General features: G+C 39.4%; 1 long non-coding RNA gene across 1 annotated transcript; it reads right to left on the minus strand.

The window, feature by feature from the left end:
- Nucleotides 1–759: 759 nt before the first annotated feature.
- Nucleotides 760–17,993, minus strand: LOC131839190 (uncharacterized). Its single transcript, XR_009356850.1, has 3 exons — nucleotides 17,936–17,993; nucleotides 1,686–1,777; nucleotides 760–862 (listed from the first exon to the last, which is right to left on the minus strand). It is a non-coding gene; the product is annotated as an uncharacterized LOC131839190 (long non-coding RNA).
- Nucleotides 17,994–18,365: the final 372 nt, after the last annotated feature.

Below are 18,365 nucleotides of genomic sequence, written 5' to 3' on the forward strand. Positions count from 1 at the left end.
CTCTGCTGCTAAACTGAAAGCTAAGTCTTTAGAACTCCCTGCTTACATCTCTTTTTAATAGGAGTTTCCATTTCAAAATCTCATTGACTTTATTGTCGACATAGTGGACTCTTCATCACCAAATCTAGTCAAAGGAATTTCAAAGAAAATGAAGGGAAAGACACTGTCGACGCGTTCGCACAGCTCTGGCTCTCTGGCTCCTTCACACAAGTGCAGAGATTTCCAAACCCTGCTCCCAGCTCCTGCTTTCTTCTCCTCCTCCTTCCTCCTCTACTTCTTCTCTTCGAGGAACTCATTTTTGTTCCTGAATAATCCCAGATACACACCAGTTGACCAGAGAACATTTATTCATAAACATGAGTCTTCACCAGCACGTGTGGGAGGAAATGCTTTGGGGCCCAGAAGGCAAAACATCCCCAGTGCTGCATCATTTCCCCCCCATAAGTTTCACTGAAAAGGGATAGAAAGTAACGTAAACACCATGCCTGATAAAGCACGAGAGGCTGGGTGCATGGACCACGTGACTCCGCACTGTCCAGGCATGTATAGTGTATCCATGTTCCAAAGATCTTCTGCCAACGAATCCTGTTTACTGGGAGCGGAGCAGAGTGGGAACAGAGAGAATCAGGATCGCTTTAAACACCAACCGTCTAGGCCAATGACATACCCTTGAAGTTGGAAGATAAATGTCAAATGTTGAACTGGTCATCGTCTATTTCTTGTGATTAGGATGGACGTACAGGGGTGCCTGAGTGGCTCAGTGATTCCGTACCTGCCTTCAGCTCCAGTCACTTGATCCCAGGGTCCTGAGATCGAGCCCTGCACTTCCCCTTGCTTGTGTTCTCTCTCTCACTCTCTCTCTCTGTCAAATAAATAAATAAAATATTTTTTAAAATTTTTAAAAAATAGGATGGACTTATAATTTAAAGCATAACCCCAGCTCATATCGATGAAACATGCAGTACAGAAGGGCAGTCTGCCTGTGACCAAGTCAGCTTTGCAGGGAGGATTAAACATTTAGTGAGCAGTAAAGAGGACTGTGACTTTTCTTTCTTTGGCCAGAAATAAAGGAGGGAATGAGCAGCTGTATGCTATGAAAAATCAGTCAACACGCGTCTATCCCTGGACTTATTTGTGTCTGGTGCTGTGCCAGGCAAAGCAGGATTTGCAGGGCAGACAAGAGCTCTGGCATCAGTGGGGTGGTTGCTCATAGGACAAGGGGACATGGAAGCAATAACCAGAAGTCGGGGGAAAGGCAGTGGCATGGAATGGTGAGCAAGTGTGTAGAGTAAGAGCTCAAACGGCTCTTCTTCAAAATCTGGCTCCACGACCAATGGGACGCCAAAGCCTCTGAACCTGAGCTTCCGCCTTGTAAAAAGGACCAAATGTAATAATACTTGTAAACTGCACACACAGAGGGGCTGGTATGTGGCAGCACTCACACATGTTAGCAATGATTATTTCTTAAGATGTTTTCCTATGTGGGAAGTCTGGTGTTTAGGCTTCTGTTCTATGAATTGTACACTATCCAGGCAAACTGTAGTTTTCATCTCAAGATGATGCATACCTTCTCTAAGAAAGGAATTTGTAGATAATATCATAATCCCTTTGTTTGCTCTCTCAATCCTATTCCAACTACAGCAGGATACAGGATGAAAGACGGTCTAAAATGACGCGGTTCTTACCTCCACTCTCCAAGCAGGAAATGTACGTCGTGGGCGGAGGAGGAAACCTCCTCTCTTGGCTTGTGCAGGGCTCCCTGTCTCAGGGCCAGATGCTGGGGAAAGCACAATGAGACAATGAACATTGTTTTCTCTTCTTATGTTATTCTTTGAGCTTCCCATTGTTTAAAAGAGCATAAATTCAAGGAACACCAGATGCTGTTGTATTTCAATTAGTAGCAATTATCACTCCTATTCACTGGGAGCTGACTTAACGCCAGACATGGCTGTTAGCAGCCTTAAAGTCACTCTTATGATGAGGTCTATAGGGATGTAAAATTAAGTACATGTACTATGGCTGTGGATGGTCTCTGTTCCGCTCTCAACACGTTGATACGTGGAAGGTCTCTCGGCGATCAACGAGGAAGATACCATTCTTATCCCCATTTTGGATGAGTGAGCTGGTAAGTGAGCTGAGGTGAAGTCAGTGTTAGGCTCCCTGTCACCAGTGGAAAAGACCTCAAACCTAGGTTTCCAATGTGTACAGTCCGACTCTTCAGCAGCCACTCTGCTAGCACGGATAATCAAAAACTAAGCCTGCCTTACTAAACTGACTTATGTGTCACACTAGAATAAATGACCAGGTTATTTTTGTGATTTTGTGGGTGTGGATGTCTGTGTGTGTGTGTGTGTGTGTGTGTGTGTGTGTGTGTGTGTTACCATATGCACCAGACATCAGATAGCTAACAGGAGGGCCAATGGAATTGGGTCTGGAATATTATTATTCTGGCTCACAAATTTTACCAAGCTAGCAATGCAGTGAAAAACAAATTTCTAGACTTTATTTTGAAGTAACTCTTCAAGGATGGTTTGACTGTGTATTTGAAGACATTGCAATTTCCTTTTTCATTGCATTAACTTGTCAATTCCAGTAAGTTTTGCTTCTGAGATAGGAGGGCAGGTTAAAATGCATGAAAAGGAAATTAGGCAGGATAGAGACTCTAACCTGGAAACAGAGGCACCCCTGCTAATGCAGTGAAAATTAACTCATCACTGAATATATACGCACAAAGGGACTAGGAGCAGATTGTATACATCTGTACTAGACCGGAAGGACAAAGGCCGGTTTCTCATGAGGCAGGCAAGCAACCATTTGTGAGAGTTGTATTCTTTTATTTCCAGTATTGGCTAAACGCGGTGCTGCATTTTATTTCAGACTATGTCTGAAGACAGGAACTGATTCAATTCTATTGGCCTCCAGAAGCCTCTGATTCTCCTGTTTTTTGTTCCTTTTGGCTCAAAATTATTTGAGGCAAATGCTCCTTTTCACCAGCAAATAAATCTTCATTCCAACCATAACTGATTCTAATCTCATTTCTCATTGATCGTATCTTGTTGGCCCCAAATTCTTATTTATGTGGATGTGTCTAACCTAAAATTCTAGCTCTTTAAATGCCGGCATTATTTTTATAGCATTTCTCATTTCTCAGTGTGCCCAGATCCGGTATCCACCCTAGTTGCTGGGACGATGCCTATCTTGGTGCATCTCTTTCATGGGTCTCCATGAGTAAGAGTGAGGAAGAAATGATTCTGACAGTGTAATAACAAGTGCTCACAGGACTTAACAAAAGTTGAGAGAAAGTTGAAAAGATTTTTAGGCTTATCAAATTATTAACATAGGACCAAATAATTCACTTTTTATAAAATTAAGTTGTGTGTGTGTATGTGTGTGTGTGTGTGGTAAGAGAGGAAATATAACTTAGAACCTAGAATCTTTGCAGCTGGTAAGCAAGCAGACATCTAGACCAAGCAGGGAAGCAGGATTCTGAAAAAGCAGGGAACACAGTAAACGCGGGAGGTTCCGGAAGGCAGAAGATGAAAGACCGCTGCCCCAGCCCCACACCTGCCCCGGGGCTCTGTCGGCCTTCCTTTACAGCTACCAAGACGGCCCCTGGGCTTTACAGACTTATTAAACGGCGTCCTTGATCCTAGAAGAGCAAGCTATGAAGGAAGAAAGGGACACGCCAGATATCTAAGCAGCAGGAAAGCCAGGCTGTCCTTGGGTGTTTGCCAAGCAGTGCGGCCGCCCACAGGGTGGAGGGGGGCCCGGCTCCGCGAGCCCCTGCGGTTGGAGCACCTGTGGTTTTTGCTCACTGCTGCTTAATTCTTCTTTCTATCACCAAATTCTGACTATAGGCTGCGTCTGGTGTGAGAGCCAAGCTTTTCACCGGCTCTGAGACGCATTTCCCAGGCTGGTTTTGACACTTAGAAAAGATCTGGAAGAGGAATTATAAGGTCCAGTTTGGCCAAAGGCAAGAAATCATGTCTCCCTGGAATGAAAGGAAATGTCTCCTTAGGAAGCTATGCGTTTCTTAATGAGGAAGACTTCATCACTTACTAAAATACATGTGCTTTAGGATTAAGGAAGAAAAAAAACAAATTATTTCATGTATTCTCAGGCATGGGAACCACCATACTATCTTATAGATGGCTGTGTCGTTATAGAGTGGTGAAAATGTGGCTTTTTTAAGAAAAGAGATGGGAAATGACCAATTTTCTAAGTTCCGTCTTTGTAGTATCCGGTGGCTTTGTATCCTGACTCTCACATGCTGCCGCTATAATAATTAAAGTATCTGACAACACAATAACACTCTTCCAGCTCCTACTTATAAAGGTTTCGGACATCCCAGTATTTCATGAACTGAATCTACAATGAGCCTCTGTGTGGTAGAGTGGACAAGGATTCCCCTCTGGCTTCTGAAGCTCCTCTTGCCTCTGGAGCACCCCAACTACTCCCTTACTGTCAGGGCAATCAGTACACAGATTCCATTAACCAATGAGTTAATATAAATGAAATAGAAGTGGAATAACCTAAAACCTTTTAGAATTGCATTAGTCACTAGGCGCTTGGTAGACATAAGCAGATCATTAGCGTTTTGGATATTCTAGTAGTTGTAATGATTTTAGCTTGCAGTCAGGTCAAGAGACATCTATAGATTTGTGTCCAACACTGTGAATGCAATGATAAAAGGAAGAAATACTATGAAATTATGAGCAAAAGCATCAGTACACATTTAATTTTTTTTAAGATAATATAAAATGTATGCACAGGAGATAGCACTGGGGCTTTTCTCAGCTTGAGTTCTGGGAAAGAAAAAAAAAAAAAAAGAGTTGGTAGAATTTGAAACCATAAATACACACCTGGAATATGTTTTGAGGAGGTCTATTTATGCTACCCACAAGGTCCAGAAACCATCAAACTACCATCAAACTAAGACAAGAACCCAAGAATTATTCCTAGGCCAGTTGCTTGCCTGGAGCTCTTGGCAAAAGTAAATAAAACTCCACCACGAGAGATGCTCACAATGCAGGCCACGAGGGTTTCCCATTGCAGAAAAGAGCCTCCCTCCACGAGTTACACAACAGGACATGAGTGATAGCATGCAAAACTAAAGTCAAGTCTTAAACCCAGTAATTGGAAATAATAAAAATGAAAATTTGAAGAGTATTTTAAAAAGACTGTAACTAAAATGTTTCAAGGGATAAATATAATCAAAATCCTAAAAAAAAAAAAAGACACAGTGAAAAAAGATTAAGTGAAACCCACTAGCACTTAAATTAAAAAATACAGCCTTTGAAACTTAATGGAGAGCTCTAAAAGCAGGTATAATACAGTGAAGGAGAGACTCAGAAGAAGACAGGGAAACGGCGCAGACAGACACCAGGAAATATTAGCAGGAGGACAAGAAAAGGACATGAACCTGCAGGTAACTTAAATTGTTATGGTAACTTAAATGGCAATTTAAACTATCATGAACTGTGGGATGAAATAGTTCAGCATTTGTGTCTGTGGAGTTCTGCAAAACAAGGAGAGAGAAAACAGTGGTCAGAACAAAGGTCAGAGCCACAGAGTTTGTACACAGAAAGTAAATGACAAAGGAATAAGACCTTACCCAGAAAGAAGAATTTTTAATCTAAACCTAGATTACTTAACAGAAGAAATCCAAAATAATAATAATAACAAAAATAATAATTTAGAAGTTATAAAATTCTTCTAAATAATTCATTGACCAAAAACACCATCTCAGTAAAAATAAAATAATACTGCAAAACAATGTAAGCACTGTATAAAAAAAATTCATATGGTAAGCTAAATTTGTATCTGGAGAAAAATAAGTTTCCACTAAATTCATGTATTAGGAAACAAGAATAACAAAATTACTAAGCAAAATTTTTGACAAAAAAGTAAAATTTGCTACCATTAGTAAACCTCGAAATCCAGAATGCTTCACAGAATAAATATGAGAGCATAATAAATGAAGTAGAAAACTGTGTATCAATAGAAAGGGTCAGAAAATGTACTTTAAGGGTCAGAGAATGTACTTACTACAGGGTGTGAAAAAAGATAAACTCTTAAAAGTTTGAAGAATAAAAATGAGGAAAAGGTGTATGTAAATAACAATAGAAGTGAAATTATTGCCTGTAACTCGTATATTTAAAAATGGAAAATGGTGGCCCCTGAGTGGCTCAGTGGGTTAAGCCTCTGCCTTTGGCTCAGGTCATGATCTCAGGGTCCTGGGATAGAGCCCTGCATTGGGCTCTTTCTGCTCAGCAGGAATCCTACTTCCCCCTCTGCCTCTTCCTGCCTCTCTACCTACTTGTGATCTCTCTCTCTCAAATAAATAAAATCTTCTAAAAAAATGAAATATGTATTTTATATGAAGAAGTTATACTGACAAATTAAATTTTTTACATAAAATGAACTTCCAAAATACATAAATCACAAAAAGGATAAGAGAAGAACTAAAAGATTGAAACAGGCTTTTGAATCCATGTAATTGGATTAGTAGATAAAAATGTATCCCTCAACTCTAGTACCAGAGAGACTTAAGTAATATTTTCCAAATCTTCAAGGAATGTAGTCCCAATTTTATACAAACTTGACAAGTGGGAGAGAACAAAGATAGAAAATCTCCCCAACTCATTAACCAAGGCTAAAATGACCTTGATTTCAAACCAAGAAAGATAGTGCAGTGTAAGGAGAGTTCCAGAACAATCTCACTTTCAAATGTGAATGTAAAATTCTTGCGTTCAATATTAGCATACATGGGGATGCCTGGGTGGCTCAGTGGGTTAAGTCTCTGCCTTCGGCTCAGGTCATGATCTCAGGGTCCTGGAATCGAGTCCCACATCAGGTTCTCTGCTTAGCAGGGAGCCTGCTTCCCCCCGACTGCCTGCCTCTCTGCCTACATGTGATCTCTGTCTCTGTCAAATAAATAAATAAAATCTTAAAAAAAAATATTAGCATACATGGAACACTTCGTCAAAAATTAATGAGGTACTGTAATGACTAACCTAACGTAATACAAATAAATAAACAAATACATTAGCATACTGAGTCAATAAATTTTTATAAAAGATTTTATTTATTTATTTATTTGCCTATTTACTTTTCAGAGAGAGAGCACAAGCAGGGGTAGCTACAAACAGAGGGAGAGGAAGACTCCCCATTGAGCAAGGAGCCCAGTGTGGGGCTTGATCCCAGGACCTTGGGAGTAGGACCTGAGCTGAAGGCAGACACGTAACCAACTGAGACACCAAGCCACCCGGCCAACCAACAATTTTAAAAAGGATCACACAACATGGTCAATTTCAATAATATCGAACGAAATATGCGTTAACAGTAGAAATTCTATCAGTTTAAGTCTCTACTCTCAGAGAATGACCTTAATAAATGGGACAGCAATTCAGAGATACAAGTGAGAGCCCACATTTATCAAACATTTATTTGTTTATTGCAGAGAAGTCTCAGTGACCAGAAATCATATAGACAACTTAGAAGCAATTATCCAATCAGCTGGAAATTTGCAATTTTTGAAATAGTATAACTCAGACTTGGCGGTGGGGTAAGTGCAAGGCCTGTGACCATGAAAAGGGTTGGGAATCAAGAGCATGGGGGCGAGAAGGAAAACCCCGGATCTGACACTGAACAACCTCACACTGGGGTCATACCCATAAACTCTCTTGGGGAAAGTAACCCTGTAATACTTTAAGATGCTACAAGTCTTTCCCTGCTGGTTTGGTATCTCTGTCTACCCTGATTAATTATGGGTTTCATGGAGACAAAGTGAATTAAACTTATAGAATCAGAAATTCTGATAAATATAGAAGAAATGTGTATTTGAAGAATTTAAATTCATCTCTTATCATATTAGAATATATAACAAGATGACATTTTAAATCCAATTTAAGATGATGTGAGTGAAACATTTTTATTATGCTATGATTTGAAATCTTGTTACGTTTATAAATGGTATTGAAACAGATAAGAGAAATTAAAAATTGCTGTCTTTATTAGTTTATTAGATCCTTAATATCTTCTTGTGAGCTAGGGAATGCAAATTCATCAGGCAATTGAGATGATTAAAAATGAATTTGAATATATTACATTTACAAACATAGTTTGAAATGTTTAAAGGTATTTAATTAATTAAGCTACAAAAATACATTTACCTTATGGTTAAAAATCTGATTTTTTTCAGTAAACCAATGGTTAAGTATTTAAACAAATTTAACACCTAAATTGCCCTTACTTTGATCCAAAAGCTACCCTTGCAGACAATCTCTGAATCTCTGTTCTCCCAAACAACAGCAAGCCACCTTTCACATCAGCAAGCTCATTAACAGATTTGGAAGACTAAAATATGGTAAAAAAATATATATATATTGGATAAAGAAAGATTTTATGATTAAGACCAACCTTTGATAAAATTTTACACCTATGCACTCTTCTGGCAGGTGTTCTAAGGAGTTAAGGGATGGAAGTTTGGAAGAGACCGCTTTCCTTAACTCATGGATGGTGCATTCCCAACGTCTGAGCAAACCACACTCCTTAATGCTGAAATCTTAGAATTGTTTCTATTACAAATTGAGAACAAGACAAGTCATAAACAAGTCCATTACCAGAGCTTCTTTTTAACATTTTCCAGAAGGTCTAGATAATGTAATAACATCCACAAACTAAGTAACAGTTAAAAGATTGGAAAAGAATAGAAAAATCTTACTATTTTACCAAACATATTATTTTCTACTTGAAAAGTTAAAAATAAGCTACAGAATCCTATTAGAACTAATAAGGGAATTGTATCCATTTTGGCAGAGGATAAAATCAATGTGCATTAATTAATAGCATTTGCAAACACTAACACAATTGGAAAAAGTGATTTTTGAAAGCTCTAATCTAATAGCACAAAAGCTGTACATAGAAATACATATAACTGAAAAATTTTATGTTGAATAAAAAATACTGAGAGGTATAAAACAAGATCTAAGTGAATAAAGAGTAAATTCCATACATGTCTAGAGACAACAATTCTATAAAATACTCTCTCTCAAGGTAGCTATAATTTCAATATTCATTCTATCAGAATCCTAACAGGTTCTATGATAAACATGTACAAATATACATGTGAAATAGTATTAATATGCCTGTGAAAATATAGAGAAAAATGATTTTAAAAACCTAACATTTGATAGCACTTACTAAGTGCCAGGCACTTTGCTAGGTACTTTAAATATTGTTACTCCTTTGAGCCTACAAAAATCCCCAGGAAGTAATGATGTCATCTGCATTTGGAGGAACGGATTGATTAAGCAACTTGGCCAAGATCAGTCAGTGTGAGGGCAGGGGTCTAAAGTCTTCTGGACACTGCTTCTCTGACGAACAAATAGAAATGCACAGCTGAGGACACTGTAAAGACCACCAGTGGGAGATCCTATCACAATATAGTGTTACCTAGTAAAATACTGTGGAAAAGGAATCTTGTGGGGGGATGGAAAAATAGGCCACTGGAATACAAAAGCAAATCCTGAAGAGGACTTGTCAGAACACTGGGACTCCACACACAATAAAGCCTGAGATATATGAACGTGTGCTGGAAGATGAAGAGGGACCATTCACAGCCTGTCCCGGCAGAGCTGGCTCTTCATCACAGATGATGTGAGAGCAGATCCCTACCTCACAACCTAGAGACGCAAAGTCCCGATAACCTGAAGGTCTCAATGCAAACATAAAAATTGCAGTGCTTTTGAAGCAAAAGTAGGAAAATGTCTTTGTTCCACTTGAGGAAGGAGAATTTTCTCCTCAGGTAAATCTTAGAAAGCAACCAATATGGAGGAAAACAAAAGATTAAGTTTGAGTTTATTAAAATTCAAACCATATCCATGAAAAATAAAATCACCAACTGAATAACATAATGTACACATTAGAAAAAGAGGTCTACAGTCCACATAAAAAAGAAAAGATCATTATACAGGATATATTGAACTCTTACAAATACATAGAAAAAGAAACTTTTAAAAAGTAGGAAAATAGACAAAAAGAGTCACAGATAGGAAATGGAATTGCTAATAAGCTTCTAAAATGTGATTGGTTTCAGTAGTCGTCAGAGAAATATAGAGAAGTCCATGATAGAACACAATAAAGTACCCCAACCACCAGTACAGATGAACGTCTGATCGCAACAACTGGGCACAAATGGAGGAAATAAGATTGCACATTGTCTGAGAGAGTGAGAATTGGTACAATAGCTTCCGATAGCAATTTTGTAATACTGGTAAAGCCAAAATGCATATATTCTAACCCAGCCGTTCTCCAGGTTAATCGTGGACCCTGGAGAATAGACGCCCCCATGTTCACTAGTTTCCCTGCACAGACCAGGTGTAGCAGGGTTTGAAAGAGAAGAAAAGTAGAAACAACTTAACTGTCGCTTAGCAGGTGAATGCATAATAACACGGTTTCTTCACACAGCGGCCTTTCATACAGCAGCTACAGGGAATGAACTGGATCTGCATTTGCAGAGCGAAATCTCCCAATTACAAAGTACGGAGGAGAAAACAAAGTCACGGAAAGATATAAACAGGATAAAAAATGCAGATGCATTTAAAAAAAAAAAAAAAACCCACTGCAGTGTTATGGATGCGTAGTTGTGTGCTAGAAGCACAGACACAGAGCTAGGAAAGGTTTCGTAAGTAGAATTTCCACGAGCGGTTAATTTGGGGGCAGATGGGGAGGATGTGGGACTTGATAAAGGGTCATGTGAAGGTTTAGCTGTATCTTTTCAGTTTTTTTCTGAAGAAAGATACTAATACATAAAAACACAGAAGGATAGAAGGGAAGAGACAGTATGTGTGACTGAGCAAGAGGGACACAGAGCAAGCTGCTGACTTGTTAATCTCGGGGGAGGATCCATAAGCATATCCGATAACATTTCCTGCATTTTTGGCATGTTTGCAATGTTTTGGTAATTATAAAAACCATGTGAAAGGTCTATAAGTAAGAACAGATTTTCTAGATTATTTTGATCTAAATTTAACCGAAAATAATAATCGGATCTGATAATGACTGCGAAGATCTTGGAGTATTATGGTAATAGTTTTAACACAGGCAATTGCTGCTGTCATTTCCATGGTATGCCTGGAAAAGCTTTTCTTTCGAAAAATGGGTAAAGAAAGAAATATGAAATCCAGATGTATATAATGCGTACATAATTTAAAACAAGAACTACAGCCTGCAAAAATCATATTTAGGATAACTTATTAAAAATGCTACTGGAGGGGCGCCTGGGTGGTTCAGATGGTTAAGCGTCTGCCTTCAGCCCCGGTCATGATCCCAGGGTCCTGGGATCAAGTCCCACATCCGTCTCCTTGCTCAGCAAGGAGCCTGCTTCTCTCTCTCTCCATCTGCTGCTTCCCCTGCTTGTGCTCTCCCGTGTACTCTCTGTGTCAAATAAATAAACAAAATCTTTAAAAAAATAAAATAAAATAGAAATGCTACTGGATTTCACTGAAGAGTATGGAACTTATCTTGATGGAAGGTTCACGGAAACATTCAAAGAAAGCAGCCCCAGAAACCAAGTGTACAGATCTATGTGATGTGTACGCACCCGCAACAGAGAGAACGGGGAAGAAGCCAGGGAGTGAGAGGGGAGAGACAGAGAATGTGCTAGATTGTATTTTTAAAATCTCTTGTAATGCATCACAGAGTTGGCCACTGGCAAGAAGTACAGACGACCTTCAGGGGCCCCCACAGCAATGAGTGACCGTGCATTCCAAGAGGCAGGAGGGCTGGGTCTTCTACTGGAAGACGCGCTCGCAGATGTCGGTGACCAAGAAAGAGGAAGCACAGAGCACATGGGAGCAGGAGCGCTGCCCCCGTCTCTCCCCGCCCCGCAGGGCAGTGATATCTGGGACACCCGAAGAGTGACACGTTTGTAGGTAAGCAAGACAAAAATCGAGAAAGAAGCTTGTTCTCTGGGTCTCGGCCCTCAGTGGCTGTGAGGAGGAAAACCTGTCACCTCAAGCTGGCCCTTGATAGTATGAGGAGCTAGAAGTCACATCACGCAGCTGGCGGAGAGGAAAAATGTACTATTTTTGTAAGATAGACCCCGCTCAGACTGTGTATGGGATAGGCCTGGAAGAAACGACCACAGATTTTTCTCTTGAGAAAAGTACCCCGAAGCTCCATGCAAAGATGTGAAAATTATTTTAATTTCCTGACATAAATGCATAAAGGAAATAAGTTTAGAAGGCATGAAAATATGAACGTAAAAAATTCAGCGAAGTTTCAGAGGCCACTAAAACGATGCAGCAGGCTTGAAAAAAAAACTCCATAAATTTTACAAATTAAAAAAAATCACTGAGATTAAAAACAGAATATAGTAATTGACTTTGAAACCCAGTAAATGTGTAAATCTTAACAAATGTAGTGTGCTGGTAAATATACCAGGGATGGGGGAAGAATTTTATGAAGTTATACCATAAAAAGGGAAAAGGAGCAGTTATAAAAAAGGAAATGGGCAGAAACATGGATTATAGACTGAGAGCAGGTACCCAAGGACCTTGGGACCTTGGAAGGAGAACCGGAATCAAGAGGGAAGGCGAGATTCAGACGCAGCAGCGGAAGTTCTTTCAGAAATACAAATCCAGCGAGCCCACCGAACACCCCATCTGCAAATCTCGTCGGCAAGCCTACAGCGGCAAAGCCAGTGAGGTATTTAACGTTGCAGAATAACATAAACGATAGGCTCCCCACAGAGGCTTGGCAAGTAAACAAACAGAAACAGCCAATGCCAGAATTCAGTGGAATGGTCTCTTCAAAATGCTGAAAAAAAAAAATCACTGCCGACCTGAAGTTTCATAGTCAGTAAACTCGAGAATGAAGACAAAATAAATACATTTTCTATCAGAGAAAAACTGAGAGTTTATCACCAACAAATTTGCATTGATAGATAACATTTGAAGAATGTCTTTCAGAAAAAAGCAGTGATTCCAGGTGGACCATGTGGACTCAGGAGGTGTGGAGAGAAGAGAAGAATGTGTGTGTGTGAAGCAGTCAAGTAATGTCTGATTTGTGACACCAGAATAAGACCAAACTGTATCCAACTATACAGGAGTTGCAAAAGCTGACCCAGTTAAAGTACTTAGGATTCTTGATTTATCCGAGAGTGTAGTATGAACGGTGCTTACATCTCGATTTCATTAAGTGAAATGTGCATGTTAAAATTTCCGGGGCAACCTTAAACAAATAGAAAATGAGTTTATAACTTTTTAAAGGGTAGAATAAAAATGGGGACATGCCAGTTCCTCAGTTAATGCAAACAACGCTGCCTGAAGATAAGTACAGCACAGAAGCAGCAGAGATGAGATGTTGGGAGTGAGTCTAAATATACAGTAAACACCATAAACGGGAAAGAACTGAATCATCTGGTTAAAAACAAAGATTGTCAGGCTCGATTAAAAATATCTAGCCATATGCTCTTTACAAAAGACACACCTAAAATAAATGTGAAAAGTTTGCACCATGCAAAACATCGAAATCAACCTAGTTAGGAATTAATAAAAAATATAAGTCAGCAAACACACCAATTTTAAAAATCCTTAATCCAGTATTTGATATTTAAAATCCTGCTGACAAAACACTATCTCAGGAAGAAATGAAAGTATTGATAATCCTGCATCATTAAAGAAATTAACTCAGCAATTCACGATATTTCCACCAAGAAAACAATCTCAGTGAGTTTTGTAAAATCTACCAAACATACAGAAAACAAAACTCCTCTTACAGAAATATTTCTAGCAAATATAAAAAGGAGAAATAGTCTTATTTATGAGACAAATGATGCCTTACTATCACAACCAGAGTATCGCAATGCAAGTACCAAAACCGGTGTCCCATTTCACAAGTGCATCAGAAAAATGTACTCGCATCCCAGTGAACTTTTCAGTGTAAGGAAAATAATTAAGGTAATTTACTATGTCAACAAATGGACAAAAATAAGCCAAATGATCATTTATTAATGCAGAAAAAGCAGATGATGATACTGAACAATTGTTCATGATAAAAATGTGAGTGAACTGAGAAGAGATAACAGCTTCTTTTATCCAATAAACATTATATGCAAGAAAAACCCCGAAAGGGTAATAATTTTCATGTTTCATAGTGAAATGCAACTATTCCCTTTACTCTCAGGTAATCCGTGCACAAGGCAAGGCTGTCTTCTTTTCTCTTCACCTTTGTCTTGATATCTTAGCCATTGCAGTATGATTAGGGGAAAAATGTAAAAATAATTAAAAAGGAAAGCACACATATGCCATTATTTAGGAATGACATGATCGCTTTAGCCCAAAACATAAATATGTAACTGGAATTAATTAGAGATGCACTGGTGATGCTTTAAGATGTGCAAATAAAAATGGAAGTTGTCAGCAAAAAACAAAACAGGATGAAATGTTTAATGATACATTGTTAAGAAAGTTCTACATATAGAAGATATCTAAAAGTGAATTATTTTAAAAGATATGTGAAATAATTATGGAGAAAGTTATGAAATTGTTTCTAATGCCAAAAAAAAGTCCTTGAAAACATCTAATACATAGAGCTCTGTCATGATTTTACATAATTAGAATCCCCCCCAAATTTGCACAATCTCCAAATTGTTCTATAGAGTCGATGTAATTTCACCATAATCCTAGACATTGCTTCACGAAGGATACATTCTGTCTGTCAACTTATATGGAAAAATGAAGGGCCAAATATATTACTCAGTTCATTTCCGAAGAAATTGATTGCGGTGAGGGTGGAGTTCTCTGTTTATGAAGCACCAAGATTTGATAGAAAGCTGTCATGATTAAGATTCTTGAATAGAAAGACACACCATGAAAAGAATAAAGAGTCCAGAAATAGACCAGGCCACAGAGAGAGCTGGGCCAGGTGGTTTGCAGATTCCTGGGAAAAAACCTGAGCTGTTCAATAGCACACTTCTCTGAATTTGGAAAACATTAGATCTCTATTTTACACCGTGCCCCCAAAAATCAATTTTAATGTACTAAAAGACATGACCATGAAAAATAAGTTTTTAAATCCTTAGAAAAAATACGGGAAAAAGTGGAAATAACTTAATAGAAACCATGTAAGAGACTGAAAGGAATTTTAGAGAAAAAATACATATATACAAAACCAATGGACATCTTGCAAAGAAACTCGGGCTCATCAATCACCAGTGAAATGCAGATGCAATCCCAGTGAAATATAATATTACAACTACTAGTTTGGGAATTTAAAAAAAAATCTGACAATATCAAGTCTTGCTCACTGGCGGGAGTATAAATTTGCAGAGCTACTTTAGGAAATGATTTTGGATTTCCTGTTGAATCTAGAGCTGTGCTTAAAGAAATGAGGTTTATGGTTCTGTTCTGTATCGTAAGAATAACTTGCACATATGGGCTAAAAGGCATTCAGGCTTTGTGTAACCAGAAAAAAATTGAAAACACCTAAACATGCACTGACAGGAAAAATAAACAAATTATATTATCATTCTGCAGTGGACCATTATCTATGAATGAACTAACCCCACACAACCATGAGAGTGACTTCCCCCAATGCAATGTGAGATCTTAAAAAAGCAAGTTACAAAAGGAAAAATACTGCAGGATTTCATTTTTTTATATTTAAAATATAGTCAAGGCTAATTATATATTATGTGGGGATATGTGTGGAGTAAACCTTTAATATGAACCAAAGTAAATGATACACACAGACTTTAGGATCCATCAAGAGGGTGTTTAGAGATGCCATTGGGGCCTTCACTAACCTTGGTGAGATTGTTTCTGAGGCTTGGCGGTGAGGTATGCCTTAAACCATACCTTCATTATGTGTACTTTCCATCTTGGTATGTTTGAAATGTATGGCATATTTCAGAATTAATAAACTATAATAAATAAATATGTCTGGAAACCTTTTTGGTATAAAAATATTGCAAACCATCATTTGAGAATGTTATCCATGGGCTTGTAAAAATACGTATTAAGCCGATTTTGAAATGTGGGATAACTGAAAGGAGTGTCTTGATGCGTTCAATCTGGAATTGAAAAGCAAACCGAAGACTATCATATCGGGTATATTATATATCAAAAAGCAGCGTACAGTGAAAAGTATAATACTTATCAATTAGATACGTCTTTTGTATCTCAAAAAGGGACACTATTAAAAAATACAGCCCACCTCTCCTAACTTCTGCTGGACAACCAGGGAATCAAGTCTAGACCTTGTCGGGATAACCTCCTGTAACTTGCAGCTGCACAGACAGAAGGCTTTCTATAGGAGTGGGGAGTTGTAAGGCTAGCATTGTACAAAATCAAGCCAGAGCAGGTCCCTGAGGAATCGCCTCCTCTGCTCCCACCGGTCAGAGTGCGAAGTGGGCCAGACACCGGTGCGGTCCAGTGCTGGTCAATGCTTCTACCCCAGAAATGGCCTCTGAGGCAGGTACATGGGAAGGTGATGGGGAACTTAAAATTCAGCATCATCCCCTCCCCGGGAGGGGCCAGAGGCTCTTGAAGCTCTGTATTTGGTGCTGAGTCAATCTTCTAATATCCTTTGAGGGTGATAACTCTGGGCATTTCTTTCTTTCTTTTTTTTTTTTTTTTTTTTAAGATTTTACTTATTTATTCGTTTGTTTGTTCGAGCAGGGGGAGGGCCAAGGGGCTGAGGGAGAGGGACAAGCCAACTCCAGTGTAGAGCTCCACAGGGACCCCGAGATCGTGAACTGAGCCAAAATCAAGAGTCAAATGCTGCACCTGCTGGGCCACCAGGGGCCCCTCAGGCCATTTCTAAACAACAGAGATGAAATTGAGTGACACCAGGACACTGAAAATGGCACAATGCTGCAAAGCTACACAACAGTGCATGCCCAATATGGCAAAACTTGGAAATTCATCTTTAGCCAACAACAAATAGGCATTGCTCATTCCGACGCTGTGTTAACATTTTGTCGCCCCAGAGGGGAAGAAGTGTTACAGTACCTCGCGGTTCTGTGCACTCAGGACTTGGTAAGAGAGAGCGGCATGAGGGACCCTCCAGCCTTTGCTGGAAGTGCTTCCCGGGCCGCCGAAGCTCTCTGTCGCCCGCAGCTTGCAAGGCTGGCCCTGCTCTATGCAACTTCCAAAGGCCCCAGAGCTGAACGTACTGTATCAGTCCACAACATCACAGATGACGTCACACAATAATGTAATAATGTAACTACGTATTGATTTTGATGATGATGGTGCAAAGAAAGGAAATCATTTTCGTCACACTTAATTTGCATGTGTGTTTAACCGGCAGCAGGTGCCCTAAGAAGCCACGATCACTAGGCAGCGTGAAGACTGGATGTCATTGGAGGAAAACGGACTTTTGGGACTCTGCTGCCTGGGCTATTCAGACTCGCGGAGTCTTCTGAAAACAGAACAAACTGGAAGCACTTTTAGGTATGGGATGCGATGCAAGCTGGATAAAACTGTTAATAAGGAAAGAAAATTGCCTTCACAAATATTTTGAAGTAGTGGACCCATTTAATCTCTTAACAAGTCTGTAAGGAATATTTGACAGCAGGGAAGGTTTGCGATCAGTGGATTAAAAAAACACCATTTCATGTACTGTTATTTAACTCTAGAAAGGATATTTTTATGTCATTTGTGCTAATTTTAAAATAAACCTTAATTTTAGGGCACTTTTAGGTTCACAGCAGCATTGAAGGAAAGGGACAGGGGTCTCCCAGGTAGCCCTCTGCCCCACCCACACCCAGCCTCTATCAACATCCCCAGCACATGGCACCTTTGTTATACCCACGAATCTGCAGTGAAACACCGCTAACACTCAAAACCCATAATTGTCATTAGGGTCCACTCTTGGTGTTGTGCTTTCCATGGGTTTCCACAAGTGTGTGATGACGCGCACTCACCATTGTAGTATCACCCAGAATAGCTTCATTGCCCTAAGATCCTCTGTGCTCTGAGAACTCATCTACTCTACTCATCGTCCCACACCCGGCAACCACTGATCTCTTTACCGTCTCCATGGTTTTGCCTTTTCCAGAATGCCATACCGCCGGATCATACATGTATGGGCTTTTCAGACCGGCTGCTTCCTCCTGGTGATATGCGTTTAAGATTCCTCTGTGTGTCTCTTCATGGCATTTCTTATTAGTGCTGAGTAATACTCCATTGTCCGGATGGACCACAGTCTCTTTTCGGTTTTGTTTGTTTGTTTTTAACATTCACCTAGTGAAGGACATGCCTCCGAGTAAGTTCACACTTTCACAAGAAACAGTCAGACCGTCTTCCAAAGTCGCTGCCCCATTTTGCTCCCCGCCCCCGGAAGTGAGTGGGGGT

The sequence above is a fragment of the Mustela lutreola genome, chromosome 8 (genome assembly GCF_030435805.1).
Source record: "Mustela lutreola isolate mMusLut2 chromosome 8, mMusLut2.pri, whole genome shotgun sequence".
Lineage (NCBI taxonomy): Eukaryota > Metazoa > Chordata > Mammalia > Carnivora > Mustelidae > Mustela > Mustela lutreola.